The sequence below is a fragment of the Drosophila suzukii genome, chromosome 2L (genome assembly GCF_043229965.1).
Source record: "Drosophila suzukii chromosome 2L, CBGP_Dsuzu_IsoJpt1.0, whole genome shotgun sequence".
NCBI classification, from domain to species: domain Eukaryota; kingdom Metazoa; phylum Arthropoda; class Insecta; order Diptera; family Drosophilidae; genus Drosophila; species Drosophila suzukii.
Genome location: NC_092080.1, coordinates 1,097,885 through 1,117,688, shown reverse-complemented (window position 1 = coordinate 1,117,688; position 19,804 = coordinate 1,097,885). Strand labels below are relative to the sequence as shown.

Sequence of the window (19,804 nt, the reverse complement as noted above, 5' to 3'; positions counted from 1 at the left end):
GGGAGTGGTTAGGGAAGGAAAGGCAAAGGCGAAAGCAGCTTTAAGGCAGCCCCACATCAAAGTCGCGATTCCTTTTATGGTTTTTTAATGCTGCAGCATTATTAGGTGGCTTCTATGTTGCGCCATTCGCCTTCCGGCGGCATAAAACCAAAACGAGCGGCGCGTCGGAGCGTTAAAATTTGTCACGCGCTCCTCCGCACATGGGGCGTATGTGTAATTTTTTCGCAACTCCGCCCAAGGCGAACTGCCATTCCACATCGATCGATGTGCGCTGCCAGTGAGCCAGCTGGCAAATGTATACGGCAAACATTTCTATCAATCATTCAAAGCGATTGATTCGCAATGCAAACGGAGCGGGCTTCTGACCTCACTGCACTGCAGAAATATCTTTTTTTAACTTATATGACCATTTTTGGTAGGGCCAAGAGTCTAGATTTGTTATACAAACTTTTATTGAAATAGAAATATTTTATTTCAATACATATTATTTAACTTTGGGCTTAAAAATTACATTAGCAATTTAAGTTTCTTAAAAAAAGTACTTTAAGCTTGCAGAACTATCACAAGTTTTTGTTTTGAGTGTACAGAATGTGCACAGCACCTGCAGCTGCCGGTTTCCACTGCCAAAATAATGCACATTGCAATATCGTCCTAGCTCACACACTTGCAAATTGACAACCGACAGATTTTTAGCCATTGTGCAAAAATGCTCGTCATGTGCGGGCTAAACCAGGACAGAGATACGGATGCAGATTCAGATTCAGATACAGATACATGTGGCGCAGGGCGGTCGAATAAACAGGAATGGCTGAGGGGAGGAGCAGCTGCCAAATGCTGGTAGCCAGCAGTTTGCTGTTGCAAATTTGTATCTGCTATGAAATGTAAGAATGTAATTGATGTGCCATTTGCGGCGAAGTGGTGATCGAGGAGGCTGCATTCGCCGAAACCCCTTCGAATGCATTGCAGGTGGTGGTGACCCCGACATTTTGCAAGATATAAAAGGCTGCATGGTCGATGCACTGAAAAGTAATACGTATTTGCATTTCCGGGTTATATGTATACTATTTACATAGCAAACAATTTAGAACGATGAGATTAAATTAGCATATTTGTTTGCACTGCATTTGCAAATGTGGCTGATAATTAGGTTTAGCCACGCATGGGTGTTTGCAAATATAAATATACAACTTTTTCTCTGTGTGTAATTTCTTTCGGTTGCTGGATGCCAAACACAGCATTTTAAGTGAATGAAATGAAAACAAATATTGCAAATTTACACAATATAGAGCGCACACACACAAGTGCACTGGGGCCTGCGATTGTTGTGCGCGTGTGTATCTGTGTGTCTGTGGGGATGGATTGGCATATCTGTGGTGGTCCTGCGGTTGTGGCCAACTGTCCATTATGCGGCTGCATCACTCGCGGATCCAGGGCTCTTATTTGAGTTGGGCTGCATTTGCGCTCCCTAACGTTATTTAATCGATGATTTAACCAGTCGAAAGCGGCAGGGAATCGAAAATATCAATCTGTTTTTACAGGGGTGCCCTGTAATCCCAACGAAAGCAAATTCCAATCCAAACTTTAACTTTTGTTCCTTAAAAATTACTGCAGTTTTGAAGTCATTTATAAAGGCGTCTACAAGTATGCAGTATAAAACAAAAAGTCGTCTTGTATTCATACAAAATATGATTGCATACTTTTAGGCAAACTAATTCGAGATTTTATATCTTTCAAAGCACAGATGAATTTCAATCACGAAAATCTTTAGACTTTTCCAGAAAACCCCCACTAATTGCCGATTGACCAGCCACTCCGACTCCCACTTTTCCCCTTGCTCACCGGCTTCTTCCCCTCGATTTTCCTGACCATGTTTGAGCTGGGCAAATACAACTTACTGATTTTATTGCAAATTGATTTTATGTGCACCTGCCACGCCCACAAGCCCAAACGCCCACATGGCGTACCTACAGCCATCCTTTTGCTGACTGACTGCCAGCAGTTTAATTCAAACAAATTTTTCATGTTTACATTGTAGGGCGATAGTGGAAACTTTTTAATCAAAGTTAATTGGAAAGTTTTGCTTTGTCATTGCACACACACACATGCAGGGACACGCAGACAGAGACAGATGGCTCTATAGTCTGGCCAGCACACACACACACACACACACACACGTGCATAAAAAGGCAAACTAAAAACTGAAAAGTAAAATGTAGGTTATCCTTCAGCGCACACAAAATGGTTCTCGATTCTCTGTGGGTTACTCCCCTCTCGCTCCATCTGTCTATCTGTCTCTATCTCTGACCTATCCCCGTCCCTTTCGCCCCACCACCCACCTATCTCTATTTCTATCCATATACCTGTCTCTATCTCTGGCCGTTGTTGGCCCACCTTTGATGATAAAATGTCATTTTGCTCGTTTACGTGTTCGTCCTGTGTTCGGCCTTCTCTGCTTCTTCTGCTGCCATTGCCAGGGCTGACATTCAACGCTCTTGATTAAATTTTATGCAGTTTAACTATTTCTTTTTCGGCCCAGAGACAGAGGGGGAAAGAGATGGAGCAGTCTCTGCACCGCTCTTTTTATTACGTTTGAAGGCTGACGGACGCATTCAACACTTGAGCGTGCACGGAGAGAAAAAATCACCAGGGTTTCATATGGTGTCTAAAAGTATGCAACAATAAAGTTTGGATGCAGAATCACTGCATAGTTTTAGGCATTCTATTAATTGTTTGGTTATTCTGCATAACAATCTGAATTAGTTAGGAATCTCTGAATGAATTCATTGGGTCTCAAAACTTTATATTTTTCTTAACCTTTCGATTAAATAGAAGATTTAAGAGCAGGCTTAATTTAATGTATTACTGATATAATATTATTATTATATTACATCAAAAATCAATCAACCATTTAAAATCAAACTGATATCAAGCTGCTTGTCGCCGTGTAGTCCTTCCGTATCCTTTCATGCCCTTCTGTGTCTTCTCTGTAAGCTTCAGTTTATGCTGCAACCGGAAAATTAATCCTAATGAGTGCTGACACACACACACGCAAGCAGGGCAGGGAGGAGAGGAAAAGCCGGTGGAAAAGCGGTGGAAAAGGGCAAGAGGAAACGATGCAGGCAGTTTGTTTGCGCATGTGAAGCGATTTATGCTTTTTATGCCCTTTCTTTCCTGAGAGGTATATTCCTGGTTCCTGGATAAATCGCTAAAGGCTCTTCAAGTATCTATTATATCCTGGGTAGAACTTTAAACGGGGTTTTCGTGCCTTCTTTTTGGATTCTGATTTTGTTTTAGATTCGGCAGATTCAGCAAACGAATTCTGCTCAACACTTGTATAGATTTAAAAGACACCCTTAGATATGTCTTCAAAACGAACTAGTAGGCCCATTTATCTTCTTAAAAATATATTTTAGAATACTCTTAATATTAAAAAAAGGGTATTTTCACCATGGTTTTCCGCTTATCTCTCAGTCCCGGATTTCTCTACCTCTGTTGCTCCGGGCAGAGTTGGTTTTTGTTGGCTCTGTTGTTGCACACGTGCGTCACATGTAAAATGCAATTCCCACACACACACACACTCACAGTCACACACACAGAGTGCCTTTGTGTGAGTGAGAGTGCTGTGTGCGCTTGAAGGGGATTCTCATATAAAACAACATTTTGTAAGCATTTTATAGGGCCATAGTGTGGCTGACTCACAGTGAATGGTTGGCTGGTCAGGTGGTGGAGGTTTGAGGGGGCTGGAAAAATATATGAGCATTGGAGGGGGCAGTAAAAAAGAAGGTTGCCCGCTTCCTTTCAAAAGTGTTAAATGCCGCGTTTTGCATTAACTTGCATTGCAACCCCCTGCGAAAACCCTTGGATGCTGTCTTTTATGGGGCTGCCATTGAAAAGCGACCGTTTGCCGCGGGCTGCAATGAAATCAGTGTCAATGTGGAGGCAGGAAATTCGTTTTGCGATGCGTCAGCTTTAAACCGAAGGCATGGGAAATTAGCTTGGGGCAGGAAGGGATTTATCCGAGCTGAAATTGCACTGCCAAACGATATGCTTCGATTCCAAGGCATTCGTGGGTTTTTCTCCAACCATAAATGCCCCGCGCTGATGTCGCCAAGTCACGTAAAAGTGTATTTAGCCAGGCCATGTGTGGGTGTCCGTGCCTGGCACCCCAGCTAAATCCACCTAGTAGCCCGGCTAACCCACCTGTCCCACCATCGACAACAATGGGCGCAAAGTAAACAAATTAAAATGTATGCACAAGCACTGGCATATGCGCTGGGGTGTCGTCAATTAGGCAGAGGAAACAAAAAAGCGCCGTCGAAAAAAAGATGATTGCATAGCTCGGGGGCAGGAAAGCAGGGGTGCAGGGGTGCCGGGACAGGGGGTTCGTGGACAAATCATTTTGCCAGCGATTTCAGCGATTTTCGAGTGCGCAAATTGTTCCCCCCGTGTGTGTCCTCGATTTTGGCCCACTTGCTCACTTTGCCAGCCAAACGGGCCATCAACAATTGCGGCAGCCCCCCTTTCGACCCCCTCTTACCACACCCCTCCTGGCCAACAGCTCGCATCACATATTTGGTTCATGGCAGATTACGTATACGCCCAGTTTGAAAATCGTTTGCATTGCTTGGGAAAAGGATTGGGTTGGTTTGGACCGGGCCCTACTCGTACTGTGCAGCCTCTGCGTTCCAGTTTCAGTTATTTGGGCGGCTTTTGTGTCGACGATGTTTTGGTAACAAAAGAGCAGCACGTTTCAACTTTTTGTGCCCATTACCTGTACACCCAAAGCTGCCGAAGGAGTGCACATTAATTGCAACGCTAAAACTACATCTTTTCACTAACTTTCATTGAGAAGAAGAACAAAACGTGTATTAAATAATCTTGAGATGGGTTCAGGCTAAGTGAATATCTATAACATTTTAAAAAAAATTAATCTGAATAAAATAATATTTTAATTCCACAAAACTTATTCAGATCCCAATGTCGCTTGTGTTTTTGTGAAGCATGACAATTTCACGAAAAATATATAGGATCTGCATCTGTTTAAAATATACTGTATGGTCCAAAACTAACCTTTTTAATGATATACGATTTTTTGTAAGAAATATTTGAATATATGATGATATATTTAGAAGTTATATTTGAGTAAGAGCAGAGAGATGTAATAGAAATGTTTGTATATAAGATGAGGCTATTTAGACAAATACTTATCGCACTTATTTACTTTATCGTTAGGAATAACCTTTTTTAAATCCAGATTTTCAGAGGTACTAATCCCTTGAGCATACCCCGTACCTTGCAGCATACACACGTGATTGTTTTTTTCGGGTTTTGTTTCTGTTCCTTTTTGCGCATGTTTGACATCAATATAACTTTATTCCATATAGCAACCCCCTCCCCACAAACCTCTGCAAACCCTCGCCCCACCACCCATCTCAATTCACTTGTTCCAAATATGCAAGAGTTGCATTTTTCGTAGGTTCTCCATACGATTCATTCTCGTTTTGTGCTGTTTGCTTTGTTTGCCTATAGTGCTTTGTTGAAATTGTCATTTGTTACTGTTGCTCTTGTTGCTGCAACTTGCAAGCACATATGGTAATGCGTTCTGTTTGTTTCGTCGCTTGTGGCTGGGAAAACATTTTCATGGTTTATTCGACTGCTGGCGAAGATTCGTACTACCCACCCACCCTTGAAGCCCGGAAAACCCTGAAAACCCGCTTGATTCATTCCCATTTCACCCAGCACTTGCAATTTAAACCGCAACCAAAGTTCGCCTGGAGTTGCGTTTAATTATTTATCGTGTTTGAAGTGTGCAAAAAACAATAATCAACAAATTTACTTTTATCTGTCACGCCCATTTCCCCCCCCCGGAGCCCCCTTTTCGCCACCCCTGCCTACCAACTGACTCGTGACATTTGCAAATAAATAGGCAACAGTAACAGTAGCAACAATAACAAACCAAATATAAATAAACCCGTAAAAATGGGAGCAACAACTTTTCACATGCGCGCAATTTATGGTCGAAAATGAAATTGCATTGTGTACATGTGTGTATTTGGTTTGCAGTTTAATTTAAATATTTTACACTCGCACATCGCACTCCCCCTCACGTTTTTTGAAAGCGCTGTGTTTTCCTTTCCCCTTCCTGTGTTCTCTGGGTCTTTAAAGTTTGCCAGTGGCTTTGCCCCACCGCCTTTCTCCAATATTTAAAATATGAAGACCATTAGCTAAATATTGGCTTTGGCACGCTCACGCACACGCCAAAAAAATAAGGAAAGGCGGGGAGAAAGTCGACTAAGAACATCCCAGGAAAGCAGTCAATAATATTAACTCGGAACTGGGAGCGGGAAAGGCAGTGGAATCGGAATCTGCCCCGTGCTGTGCATACTTATTTGGAGCTCAAGGCGCCCAGGGGTGCTGGGTATTCACCATTCGGGGGGGCACTTTGTTTCCTCGGGGGTGTGAGTGCATAAAATAAAAATAAATGTTCACAATGGCAGAAAGGCGCTCGGACTGGATGTTGGAGTTCCTTTCGTTGGCGGTGTCAGGCGGTTTCATGCGGCGCAGCACGAAATGCCGGGAAAACACAGCACAGTACACAAAAAGACAGTGGCGGTCCCTTTCCCCCAGAGGGGTACGCTTTCTCTAAAGACTACCGCACAGGTAAAGAAAAGGTTGAAAAATTTCTAATAGAAAAGAAGCAAAGTCTTCGCTAGACTATCTACGCTTACCAAAAACGCGAGTTCTTCAGGTTCTAAAACTATAACAGAAGTCTACTATGTGGTTATGGTTACTCTAATCCGCTTAGTAGAACCTCACAATCCCATTAATATGGTAACTTTAACATATTCATTCAAGAACCTGAAGACTTCGCGTTTCTGTTAAGGACAGGGTATCTATACCATTACTGCGCCTATAGGCATTCCGATTTTCTTCTACTACCGTTTTTGCAAAGCCTTTTGAAAATCCAAAGTAATCAGACATTACCCCCATCACAAACTTGAGCCTACACCCCTGGGAGAAAAGAGGCGTTTTCAGAGGGCGGCAATTTGTTGTTTCCTCTGCCTGTACTTATGCTAAGTAAAGCGATGATGTAAAAGACAATAACTGGGGAATTAGGAAAGAGGAAAAGCGGCAGAGACCACAAATTCAGCCTCCGTCCGTCTTTCGGGTTCGGTTTGGCATTTCATAAAGTGCGTAACAATTTGTTTACATATACTTCTGTGTGTATATCCGTGATTTCTTATGCAAACAACTGTGGCCAAGTTAATAGCGTTGAATCCAGTTTGTTTCCATTAACTTAAACAGTAATATTACTTTAAAAGCCGTATTTGTTCGCAAATGTATATTTTTAAGAATTCTAGTACTGGTACTGGTAAGGAAAGAATCTTTTAAAACCCCTTACTTTAAGTCATCATCTACTTAAATGCTTATGTTTAATATTGATACACTGCTACTTAAACCGATAAAAGAGACCTAAAATTTTGTCCATTGTTGTACTGCTTTTCCATTTGTATCCTTATATATGCAAATTTATATATGTGTATTTGGCTTACACTTTTGCGGTTCATCCGTTTTGATATTGCTGGCATTTATGTTTTAATACTTTGTTGTCTGGCGAGTCGGGGCAATTTGTTGCCGCCCTGCCGGAGATAACTCCCCTGGATCGCCCCGAATATTCCTGACACTTGCTGAAAGCTCCTGTCCCCACCCCGCCACGCCACGCCCACTGCCGTGCCGCCCCATTTTGGCTCTGGCTCTGCCAGAAGACCTGACCACAGACGCAGTCCCTCCACAATGTCATTAGGCAGCTGTGCGAAAGTTTTTGCTCACCTGTGCGACCACATCGAGCACTGAGATTGAAGGGGAGTGGCAAGTGGAGGGGGCGGGAGGTGGAAAAGTGGATGGAAAAGCGAGTTAGCAGAGGAAACTGAAACAGAAGTGGAAGCAGGTTTGGCCGCTCAGCCTGCAGGCTTTAAAATTAAATAAACTAACACACAGCCGCACACTGCACTGAGAAAAAGCACAATATCAAACAACAAGTTTTGAAAAATCACTTTTACATCTGTCCAAAAGTATGCAACAATATTTTTCAGTCCGGAAGTCATATGGATTCATTCCTATAAACGACATTCTCTTCTTTATTGCATACTTTTAGACACTTTGTGACACTAGTGAATTTTATGACACTCAAATATTTCAATTAAATATTTAAAAACATATCATATTTATCATATGAGTACTTCTTTCTGTGTATATATATAAAGTGAAAGAGCGGAAGAGAAGCACAGACACAAGGACACCCACGGAAATGTAACTAACACACACACACACAGACAGACAGACACAGACTCGCAGAAGGAATCTCTCGCACACACATATATTTTAATGCAAATTGAGCAGAATTAATTTAGTGCTGTCTGTGTTTATCTCTGGTGCGCTTAATATCAAGCCGTCGTCGGTCTCCGTTCGCTATCTCTTTCCCAGCTGCTATCTCTCTTTCTATCTCCCTCTCTTTCTGTCCCTGTCAACCGCTCTAGTGCCCTCTCCCTCTCCGGGCTGGGGCATATGTTAAACGCTTGCCAGACCCTGGCTTTATTTTATTAAAAAGTGGGCTTCTGCTGCTCCGCTTTCTTGGGAGCAGCTTGAGGCTGTCTGTCACTGCTCTATTCCTGTCTCCCTCCCTATCGCCGTCCCCCTCTTATGGCAAAATATGTTGCCTACATTCGGGCATCGCTCATACATTTACTGCGTAGGAACGCAGGACAGACAATTTGACAATTTTGTGGCACACCCAAAGAAATATTTGGGTAATTCCTGAGACTGATAATTCAAGGCTGTCAACTAGATCCCCAGAGAGTTCAAACTGTCTCTTCATAGTGTCTAAAAGTATGCTTTAAAAAATAGAAAACAAAATTTGTTGCATACTTATCAGCACCATTTAAAATTACTTCAAACCTTTAGTGATTTCTGCGCATCGTTCATCTTTTTTCCCCGTGTACATTCATATGTAAAAATTCTTTCTTGTCAGGCTCAATTCCAGGGGCCCCTACCTCCTGCGGTTAGTCGTTCGCCTTTGTTCGGGACTTCCGTTGGCCTCCGTTCGCATTAGACACGCATCATTTGCGCGTTTGTAATCAGGCGAAAGTGTTTCGACTTTCGACTCAGCCCCAGCCCATCCCGCCCCGCCCCCTTTCTCCTTCTCTTTCCCGGCTCTTTTGTCTCAATTGTTCGCCCAAACACACAGGAAAACACAACAATGCGTACGTTTCTAGTTTAAAGTAAAAGTTTTTCAATTTCGAGTTTTATGGGCGACAAGTTCGCAGCGTCCGCTCATCTTGAGCCTTGGGTGTTAGCACCCTGCTCCTTCTCAAAAATATATATTTCTGGAGTGGGTGGAAAATGGGAATTTGCCTTATTTCGTTTTATTTCCCCGGCCGTACGTGCTCACAATTTCTGATGCAGCGAGCCGAGGACTTTAAACACAGCTTCCCCTTGAAAACCACCGTAAAAGCCACGTGTAAAAGGTGAGCAACAAGTTGTCCTGGCCAACAGTTTTGGGCTCCGCTCAGCTGGCCAGGATTCGGGCTCTGATTTCAGTTGGCCATCGTTTAATTTTACGCTTCAGGTGCTGGCCAAAATCGCAGCAGACAATTAAATTCCATTTGAGAGCTCTTGCTGCAACAAATTCGCGCCCCATTCGGTGGCCATTTTCTTTGTTTCCGTCTACTTCTACAGTTATTGCTGAATTTTAGGTGCTCCTCGTTTTGTTTCTCTTGTTGGAACCGTGTCCTTGTCTTATGGAAATTTCAACAAAGTTTGGAGCTGCAACAAATTCAGGTCTTTTCTCAGACGTTTCCATTTTTCCCTCACCCACTTTTTAGTTCTGTTACGTAAACTTATTGTTTAGAAAAATTAGTTATAAAGGTGTTTAAAAGTATGCAGTAAAAAATGAACATAGCATTTCGGATATTATCTGTCGTACTTAAAATATATTGTTGCATACTTTTAAGCACTTTTATGGGGGTTTCAAAACAAAATCCCAAGAAATCCTCTTTTATACTGGTTCTTTCTCAAATTTGCACACTTTTTGGCAACTTAAGGTGGCCAAATAAGCCGAGATTCTAGAGTATCCTCACAATAAATATGCAAGTTCCGATTTCATGTGAAGAATAAATGGGAAAAAGGAACTTTGCAATACTGCTCGGCATTGTTCTGTGCTCGGCATAAGTTTCCTCCTCCGTTTTTCGAACTTTTGCCTGCTCTTGCAGGAAGCAGAAATGCCGAAGGATTTTATGAAAATAGCTGAAATAATTTTCCATTAAATTCTTGCGCATGAAATTATCGCATTAAAACGAAACAAAAGCCGCTTTTTTCGCACTCGAGTGGAACCCCTGCCACGCCCCCTCCTTGGAGCCCCCTAACGCCCCGTAACCCCCTCGTTACACTACGTCCATTGTTTGCTTAAATTTTGTACAGTTCCTCGGCGTCATCATCAGCGTGCTCTTCCCGCTTTCTCCGTAGAACTCTTCTGCTATTTGCCTGGTGTTTTACTGTTTGCATTCATCTTCATTATTTGTTTGCTCTGCCCCAAGTGGGCGTGGCAGTCCTCAGCAGGGGAGAGAGGAGAAAGGGGGCGGCGGGAAGAAAGTTGGCTCTACCGTTGAGCACTTGGCAGCGAAAGTTTTTGACACAGTTGATTTGCATTTGAAATCCTCGCTCGGGAAACCCCCTTCCAGTCAACCCACTCAGCCACCCACCGCCCAACAATCCCATCTCAACTCCGCCGAGAGGGCTGCCCCACGATGATTTATGGATTTTCATCATATTCTGTTGATTCAGGGAATATTTATGATTTGCCAGTACTCCATTTTCTCCTCTTCGCCGTGGCTCGTCCTTGGAAATCTGCTCTCGGTTCTCTCGCATGGTATTCATATTTTTCGGGCAGCGTTTTTGTTATAAATTTTTTGAAAAAAAATTGGTACTTGCTGCGGCAATAGAACAACAAGGACAACAAATGAAAACAAAAATAAAAATAAAAATAAAAACAGAGGCAGAAAACGAAAGAGAAACAAAAGGACAGCGGAAAAATGCTGAATATGCGCAAATTGAATTTGATTTTTAAGCACTGATTGCTTTTATTGTTCTGGTCGCCGGGTCCGGTGCGAGAATCCGGGTTGGACTACGGCGGAATTTAAATAAAATATTCTAAAAAAGATAACCAAAGCCATGGGGAGAGGGAAAGTGGAAGCGGGGATGACCAGTAGCGAGCCTCATCTAGTACCAAATTAGAGACTTTAACTATTCAAGAAAGTCAGAATATAAGACCGATAAATGGGGTTAGCTATCCTGAAAACAACAAAATTTTAGATAACTTAATAAAGTAAAAGTATGCAGTGAAACAACGATTGAATCCATTGTTCTTCTGAATTTACTATATATTGGTGCATACTTTTAGGCAACCATACAAAAATTCAATTTTTAAAATGCTATTTGTATCTTAAACCATAATCTTTAACCGCCAAATTGGTCTTTAAATGAACTCAAATATAACTTTAAAATACGTTTTTCAGGTCCCTAAAACTATGCAGTAAGAAATTATATGAGTCCATCGTTCTTTTGAACTCACTGTTCAGTATAATGTTGCATACTTTTAGATACTTTTATAAAAATTGTATTTTTAATATCGTAGCTATAACGGAAGTATGGCCTATCCGTAGTAAACTTAAATCTTCCATCAAATTCGAAATATCCCTATCGATGGTTAGAACTTCCTGACACCTCTAGGGTATCAAAAAAAGGGATGACAATAAAGGGCTCCTGACAGCACATCTATATTAATTTATTGATATTAAGCTTTTGTGTTCTGCGAATTTGCATTTTTTGCAGCGGAAACTGGGAATAGTTTTTGTCCGCGAAACGATATGAAATTGAAATAACCGAATTGCAGCAACAATTAGCCGAACATTTCTGGGCTCAAATTGATTTTCGCCTCGTCCCCGGAAAGTTGCTGCCCCGACGAAATTGCATTTTCATCGCGCCCGCCCGCAAAAAACACATTAGCACCGGAATGTGCGCAAATAAATACTTAATAACCCGCCGACAAAATAAAACCCCCTTGCACAAATGCAAGTCAGGGGCAGGCACATTAGCATGAGAATAAAACGAAATTACAGTCTTTAAAATAAATGTATGCGGAATTTCCAAGCCGAATGCCAGAAAGTATTCAACTAAATGCGAAATAAATTTGCCAGAAGACAAAGCCATGGGTGGGTGGCTTTTCCAGCGGGTTTTTAGGGGGCTTTCAGGGGATCTTCCTGCAGGGCGGGAATGTCAATTCCCTGGGCGTTTGGAATGTGCCGCCGCCGCCGCCAGGAGACGCAGAAAATCAATTTCGGCTACAAGTTTTCAATAAAGTGAAAATAATGTCGCCAGCCAAGAAGCTCCGCTCCGGTTCGCCATTATCCTGCGGAGATAAGAGTGGGTGGTCCGTGGTCCTGGTCCTCGGTTCCTGGCTCCCGATATCGAAGATATGGCGGGCACAGTGCCTGCGAAAATCAACGCCGAGTGTCAAACAATGAGGGTCGTTAGAGGCAGCAAATCGCAGCCAGTCGATTCGAAGGAGACTCCGAAGTCAAGTGCACAAAGCGTCAAATGAAAAGGAAACTGGTGGAGTGGGGATTGGGGAGCCAGGGTCCTCCGGTTGGGGACCCGGGATAAGTCTAGTGATGCGTAAAGCAACGCACTGTCAAAAAATACACCCGGAAGGGAGTGGGGCAGCCGGGGAAAGTATCAGCAAATCCGACTCCGTCTCCGATGGCTGCTGGTGTTTATTTATGTGCCTTGTGCCTTGTGATAAATCACTGACATTGATGCCCGCAGACGGGTGAGGGGAAAAGGATCCCCCGTCCTTAACCCATTTGGACCCACACCTAGGGTCTGTAGCACGGGCTGATACAATTGGAGGTATATATTTAACGGTTCCGAACCTTTAAAATGCTTTTTTCTGAGAAAGTTAAGTAGGCTGCTTCCGAACATATTTAAAGATTTTAAAGTGAATGTTTATACAAATTTTACCAAACTCCTTTATAAGCTCAAATAAGTATTCTTTAAGAAGTGAGTTTAAAATACATACCTCTTTTCAATTATTTGATTATAGTGAGAGATGAATTAGCATTTTTAAAGAGTACTTTACCAACTGAAGTAATTTTATTCCTGTTACCCACCAAAAATAATTCCGAATATATTTTTCTCAATAAATCAAAGATTATTTATTTTTAGGAATTAAATTTTGTTAAAATATCTAGACCAAAGTTAGATACAGATTAAATAAAATTAAAATGCGAGAAGATACAATTATCCTTTTCAAAGCCAAAGGGATATTAGGTAAACAAATAATCTGTGTCGAAATGGGTTAACCACCCTCTGATTTCCAAAACCCTCCTCCCACAGTCAGAACTTTAAAGCACTCGAAATGGGGAGACCTAACCAGTAAATCCCCCTGCATACACCCCTCAGTAAAACTGCCTTTAAAGGGTGTATAATAAGTTTATCAGAAGTCAAACAGGCGGTGGCGGGCGGGATGCAGGAGGCAGAAACCAGGAGGACGTTTCTAGGAGTGTCCTTGTGGTCCTCGGTGGCGCCGCCCCGCAGGAAATAAAGCGGCGCTCAATCACGGCGCACGCCGGAAATCGGAAGTTAGCAGGCTCACGATATCGAAGCACAACAGCAACACAAGGAGTGAAAAAATATATAATAAGAGCAAGGAAAACTCAAGTGAAACCCCGAAACTGAGACACAAACTCTGCCGCAAAAGTTGGAAACTGTTTGGCAGCGCCAGATAAAATGTTGTTGATTGCGACGCAGTTGAGCGTTAATAATTATTATTTCTGGGCCATAGAAACGCCGTTCTCCACCCATTTTATCCTGCAACTGGAACGTGATTTTTGATGGCCAGCAATTTGTGGCAGATTTATTTGTGCATTAACCTCGAATTTGCACCATTTCTCTGGGTTTTCTAGTAGCAGTGATTATCGATGGATGCTTTCTGCCTGTGTGTGGGTGTCAATAAATCCGGGGCAGGACAGGAATTCCAAGAAGAGGACCAGCTGTTTGTCCCAGAATCTTCTGGGGCAGCCAACTTATTGATGCTGGTCATGTACTTTCGGGCTTGGGAAAATTCCGGGGGCTGGGGCCCAGCCAACAGCTGGCAGCATTGATTTTTCGACTGGGTCGCACTTTTATGGCTTTTCATTTATGAAATTCTTGACAGCCACTTTCCCCCAAAATCCATTCCTAATTATAACATTCAGCTCTGAGGGCTTTCCATTAAAGCGGACTCTCCAAATCGATAGTAATAAAAGTGCCCCAAACGAATGTTTTGGGGGATCCCAAACAGACCTTTGTAACGAACACACTCTATGAGCGTTGTCCACCCTAACACCTCTGTCTACGCTTTGACCGGCCTGCTCAGGGAGATGGGTGTGGGTTTGTGTTAAGATGAAACAAGAGTGTCACAGAACTAACAATAGTAGACAGAGAGACGGTAACGATAAGGATTTTTAACCCATCGGCTAAGATTCGGACGAGAGACTGTACCTATCGAAGACGGAGGCCCAGATGTTATTGGCCACCTTCTATACCCACCCTACCTGTGAAGTCTCATTAGACTCCACCCTTAAAACAACCGCTGCGCTACATCCTCTAAGGTGCCCTCAAAAGATCACAACTTAGATCATCTTAAATTTCATTTAATACGGCAAACACGATAATATGGTTCATGGTTCTTAATACTACAAATCCTAACACTAAAGCCTTAAGACTAAGCGTTCTTTACGCCAAAAGACTCTCTATATGATCGAGTGTCAGTACAAGATTATCAAATAGGAAAAGAAATGGATATTTTGTTTACGTTAAATTATTACAAAACTGATTACATATTTTATCGATACGCGGCAAGCTTATTCAAAAATTACAGGAAATCACTTAGGCGGATTACGTTAAATTATATAAGTGCAAACGATTCTTATTTAATATTTATATCAATACGCGAATGTGGAAAAATTACATGTATATATTGGTACCAAAAGTGCGCGGGCTCAGACAAGAATGAATATATATGTAGGAATGTAAATGATTTACGGCTATGCCGTACTTACGAACTCTCCAACGAAGTCAGCAGGCCTGATGACGATCGATGTGCGCTGTAGGATAATTTAATTTAAGTGTATATATGTCATACTATGTCGTAAGCACACACGCAAGTATAAAAGCTAAATAGGAATCGTAAATTAAATTAGAAACTTGTCGTACAAATATTTAGAATAAGAAAATTAAACTACAATCGCTTTAGCGATACAAAAACGAGTTGGCAGTCCCGGCCAAAATTAACTGGAAGCAGAATTGGAACTGAAATTCCAATTGGGATGCGGCGTCCGCCTCCGCTGTCTTGCCCGAATTACGCCGAATCGGCGCCGGTGCGTTTTTCGCCCGAACTGCAACTTGATCTGACTTGTAGATCGTCGTGCGGACTTGGCAAGGTCAAAACCTCACGGGGGTTCACTGCGGCGATCCTTAAAGCCGCTTATGGTTTGCCGATGATGAAATTAATCCAGGTGTGGCAAAGAAGACAGATTCCTTTCACGCGGTGTGCGGTATAAGAATCCCAAATGGCGATTATGGCCTGGCGCTGAAGAAATGTATGGTTCCGCTGATGAATCGCTGCACGCGGCACCTGCTCCTTGCTGTGCGCAGAGGGAGGACTGTAAAACTTCTGTCAATTCCGAGAATTTGCACGTGGGTCTGGTCACTGCTGTTTTCCGGGAATTACAATTAGATTTTTCCAATATATCGTCGAATAATCTTACCACCAATATTGGGAGTGATAACAGGTCGTACTGCTCAACCAAAATTCCTAGAATTTCACACGCGGATGTGTGGATGCGAACGGGTTTGAAAATTATAGCACTTTTTGCAGGGAACGAACCAATCTCGGGAGAAGCTTTCGATAAAGAGGAGGAAATCATGGCGTCTAGAGTGGATGTAGGATGCACAAAATCCCCAAAATCCATAAAAATGGTATTTTTGGTATTCTAGCGAGGATCGGATTCTTGCTACTGAAGGGTTGCATCTGGGCTATTTATGTTAATTACCATGGGTAATGTCTTAACTAGTAATGCCAACTTAGCCGAAAATACTGACTCCCACAACCACAGTTTTGATTTTTAGTCCCTGTGACTAATAATAAAAACTGAAAAAGGAGTCAGGAGAAGTCAACGCTTTAAAACTTAGTGCCGCGATAAAATTCTTCGTGGCGGTTACACGCCTTACGCAAAGCTTCCAAAGAAGGGGTGTCAACATGCAGTAACTCAAGTTTCAAGTCTGGCTTAAGATTGTGGCGCACTTCGCTGGCTAACTCACTATCATGCATGGGCTCTCGGAGGGAATTAGCTATGATAAGCATTGCGTCAAGAAAGTCGTCAAAACTTTCGTTTGAACCCTGCTTACGACGACGCATGGCACTTTTTATTTCACGGTCTGATCTCTGATCTGAGTATCTCTCCTTTAAGCGTCTGCATAATACCTGCCAGTTCATGTCATCTACCGACCTATGAACACGCCAGTAAAAAGATAGAGCAGGACCTGCAAATAGCAAATTTGCAAACTGCGACAACAAATCGAAATTTCCGTTTAGGCTTTGTGTAGTGAGACAGTTTACTCGGTATATAAAATCCTCAACTGCGATGTCGTCAGCTGACCCACTGAATTTGATTCGCCAGTTGGAAATCACATTTGAAATTCTGTCAGGACGATCCAAAGAAAGATCGCTGCGATCGCTTCGCACATCCGGAGAGTTCCTAACTCGCTGACTGTTTTGACCCTGATTGTTCTGGAAACCGACTTGTCCTGAATTGTTACGGAATTCGTGCTGCGTATTGTTATCCACAAACGTAGACCTATTCAATTGGCTAAACATCTGAGTCATTTTTTCTGTGATTGTATCTGTCATGGTTACTTGAAATGTTCTCTGGTTCTCTAACATGCTTTTTTGAAATGCTCGCATTTGATTCGCAAGACTTTGCTGATCTGGGTCTTCGGTTACATCTGAGTCAATAGTTTGCCTATTGTCTTGCTGGGGATTCAAGTTGCCATTCTGAGGGACGATAATAATGTTCTGATTATCGGCGTTACGAGACCTAGATCTGGTCATCATTCGATTTTGCATACCGGAATTCGGATTAGATACCGTCTGGGACTGAGAACATGGTTGAGAGCATGTTGGACAAGTGTTGCTATCCTGCAGCCAGTTTTGTAGACAAGCCTTATGAAAGCAATGTTTACAAGCAGTTTCAATTAAATCCAATTCGAAAACTACTGCGTTGCAGAGGGTGCAAATCACTGAGTCATCATCACCTAGAGAAACTAAGTTCTCGTTGCTGTGCCTAACCGACATTTTTAAAACCTAACTAAACAACCAACTAATCTCAAAAACTTAAAAAAAGAAATGGAAGATATACGATATGCGATAGAAATATACGATATGCGATAGATATGTACGATATGCGATAGAAGTATACGATAATCATTCAACAATGACAAGACGAGAAAGATCCTTGAGAAATTCGGAATGCGGTAGTATCATAAAAATATGAGGGGCTTATCCTGAGGAGTAATGTAGCAGCAGGTTGATTTTCGTTCGATAGGTACTAATTATTAACTGAAAATGTTTGCGGAATTAATTATATAAAAATAGTATTTTGAGGTCTAACCAATCAAAAGAGGGACTAGCCGAATTTTTCCAGCTAGAACAAATCTCGATTTTAATTGGATAGAAGATGTGGTTTGAAAACTGAAAACTTGGTAAAGAACCGACCTTAAATCAGAACTAAAATTCCGAAGTATCAAATAATCAAAATGGAATGTTTTTAACTATAATGTCCGAGTATGACCGAACTGATAGAAAAACATGTAACAAAAGTATAACATTTCTGCTGGTATGGCTCCGAATCTATCCAGAGTACCATCAAATCCAAGTCAAAAATGAAATACTAACTGAAACTACAATTTTACAACATTGGATGGATTGAAATATTTTCGGGAAGCTCGGCTGTCAAACGACAGATGCCTGACCAGGCATCGGGCTTGCTCCATTGTTGGGCGCCATTTAATTCTGTAACGAACACACTCTATGAGCGTTGTCCACCCTAACACCTCTGTCTACGCTTTGACCGGCCTGCTCAGGGAGATGGGTGTGGGTTTGTGTTAAGATGAAACAAGAGTGTCACAGAACTAACAATAGTAGACAGAGAGACGGTAACGATAAGGATTTTTAACCCATCGGCTAAGATTCGGACGAGAGACTGTACCTATCGAAGACGGAGGCCCAGATGTTATTGGCCACCTTCTATACCCACCCTACCTGTGAAGTCTCATTAGACTCCACCCTTAAAACAACCGCTGCGCTACATCCTCTAAGGTGCCCTCAAAAGATCACAACTTAGATCATCTTAAATTTCATTTAATACGGCAAACACGATAATATGGTTCATGGTTCTTAATACTACAAATCCTAACACTAAAGCCTTAAGACTAAGCGTTCTTTACGCCAAAAGACTCTCTATATGATCGAGTGTCAGTACAAGATTATCAAATAGGAAAAGAAATGGATATTTTGTTTACGTTAAATTATTACAAAACTGATTACATATTTTATCGATACGCGGCAAGCTTATTCAAAAATTACAGGAAATCACTTAGGCGGATTACGTTAAATTATATAAGTGCAAACGATTCTTATTTAATATTTATATCAATACGCGAATGTGGAAAAATTACATGTATATATTGGTACCAAAAGTGCGCGGGCTCAGACAAGAATGAATATATATGTAGGAATGTAAATGATTTACGGCTATGCCGTACTTACGAACTCTCCAACGAAGTCAGCAGGCCTGATGACGATCGATGTGCGCTGTAGGATAATTTAATTTAAGTGTATATATGTCATACTATGTCGTAAGCACACACGCAAGTATAAAAGCTAAATAGGAATCGTAAATTAAATTAGAAACTTGTCGTACAAATATTTAGAATAAGAAAATTAAACTACAATCGCTTTAGCGATACAAAAACGAGTTGGCAGTCCCGGCCAAAATTAACTGGAAGCAGAATTGGAACTGAAATTCCAATTGGGATGCGGCGTCCGCCTCCGCTGTCTTGCCCGAATTACGCCGAATCGGCGCCGGTGCGTTTTTCGCCCGAACTGCAACTTGATCTGACTTGTAGATCGTCGTGCGGACTTGGCAAGGTCAAAACCTCACGGGGGTTCACTGCGGCGATCCTTAAAGCCGCTTATGGTTTGCCGATGATGAAATTAATCCAGGTGTGGCAAAGAAGACAGATTCCTTTCACGCGGTGTGCGGTATAAGAATCCCAAATGGCGATTATGGCCTGGCGCTGAAGAAATGTATGGTTCCGCTGATGAATCGCTGCACGCGGCACCTGCTCCTTGCTGTGCGCAGAGGGAGGACTGTAAAACTTCTGTCAATTCCGAGAATTTGCACGTGGGTCTGGTCACTGCTGTTTTCCGGGAATTACAATTAGATTTTTCCAATATATCGTCGAATAATCTTACCACCAATATTGGGAGTGATAACAGGTCGTACTGCTCAACCAAAATTCCTAGAATTTCACACGCGGATGTGTGGATGCGAACGGGTTTGAAAATTATAGCACTTTTTGCAGGGAACGAACCAATCTCGGGAGAAGCTTTCGATAAAGAGGAGGAAATCATGGCGTCTAGAGTGGA

At 42.1% G+C, this 19,804-nt stretch overlaps 1 protein-coding gene across 1 annotated transcript in view; it reads right to left on the bottom strand.

The window, feature by feature from the left end:
- Positions 1-19,804, bottom strand: part of Tmtc2 (Transmembrane O-mannosyltransferase targeting cadherins 2) — a 44,458-nt gene that overhangs the window by 15,573 nt on the left and 9,081 nt on the right. The gene's annotated exons all lie outside the window — the stretch shown is intronic.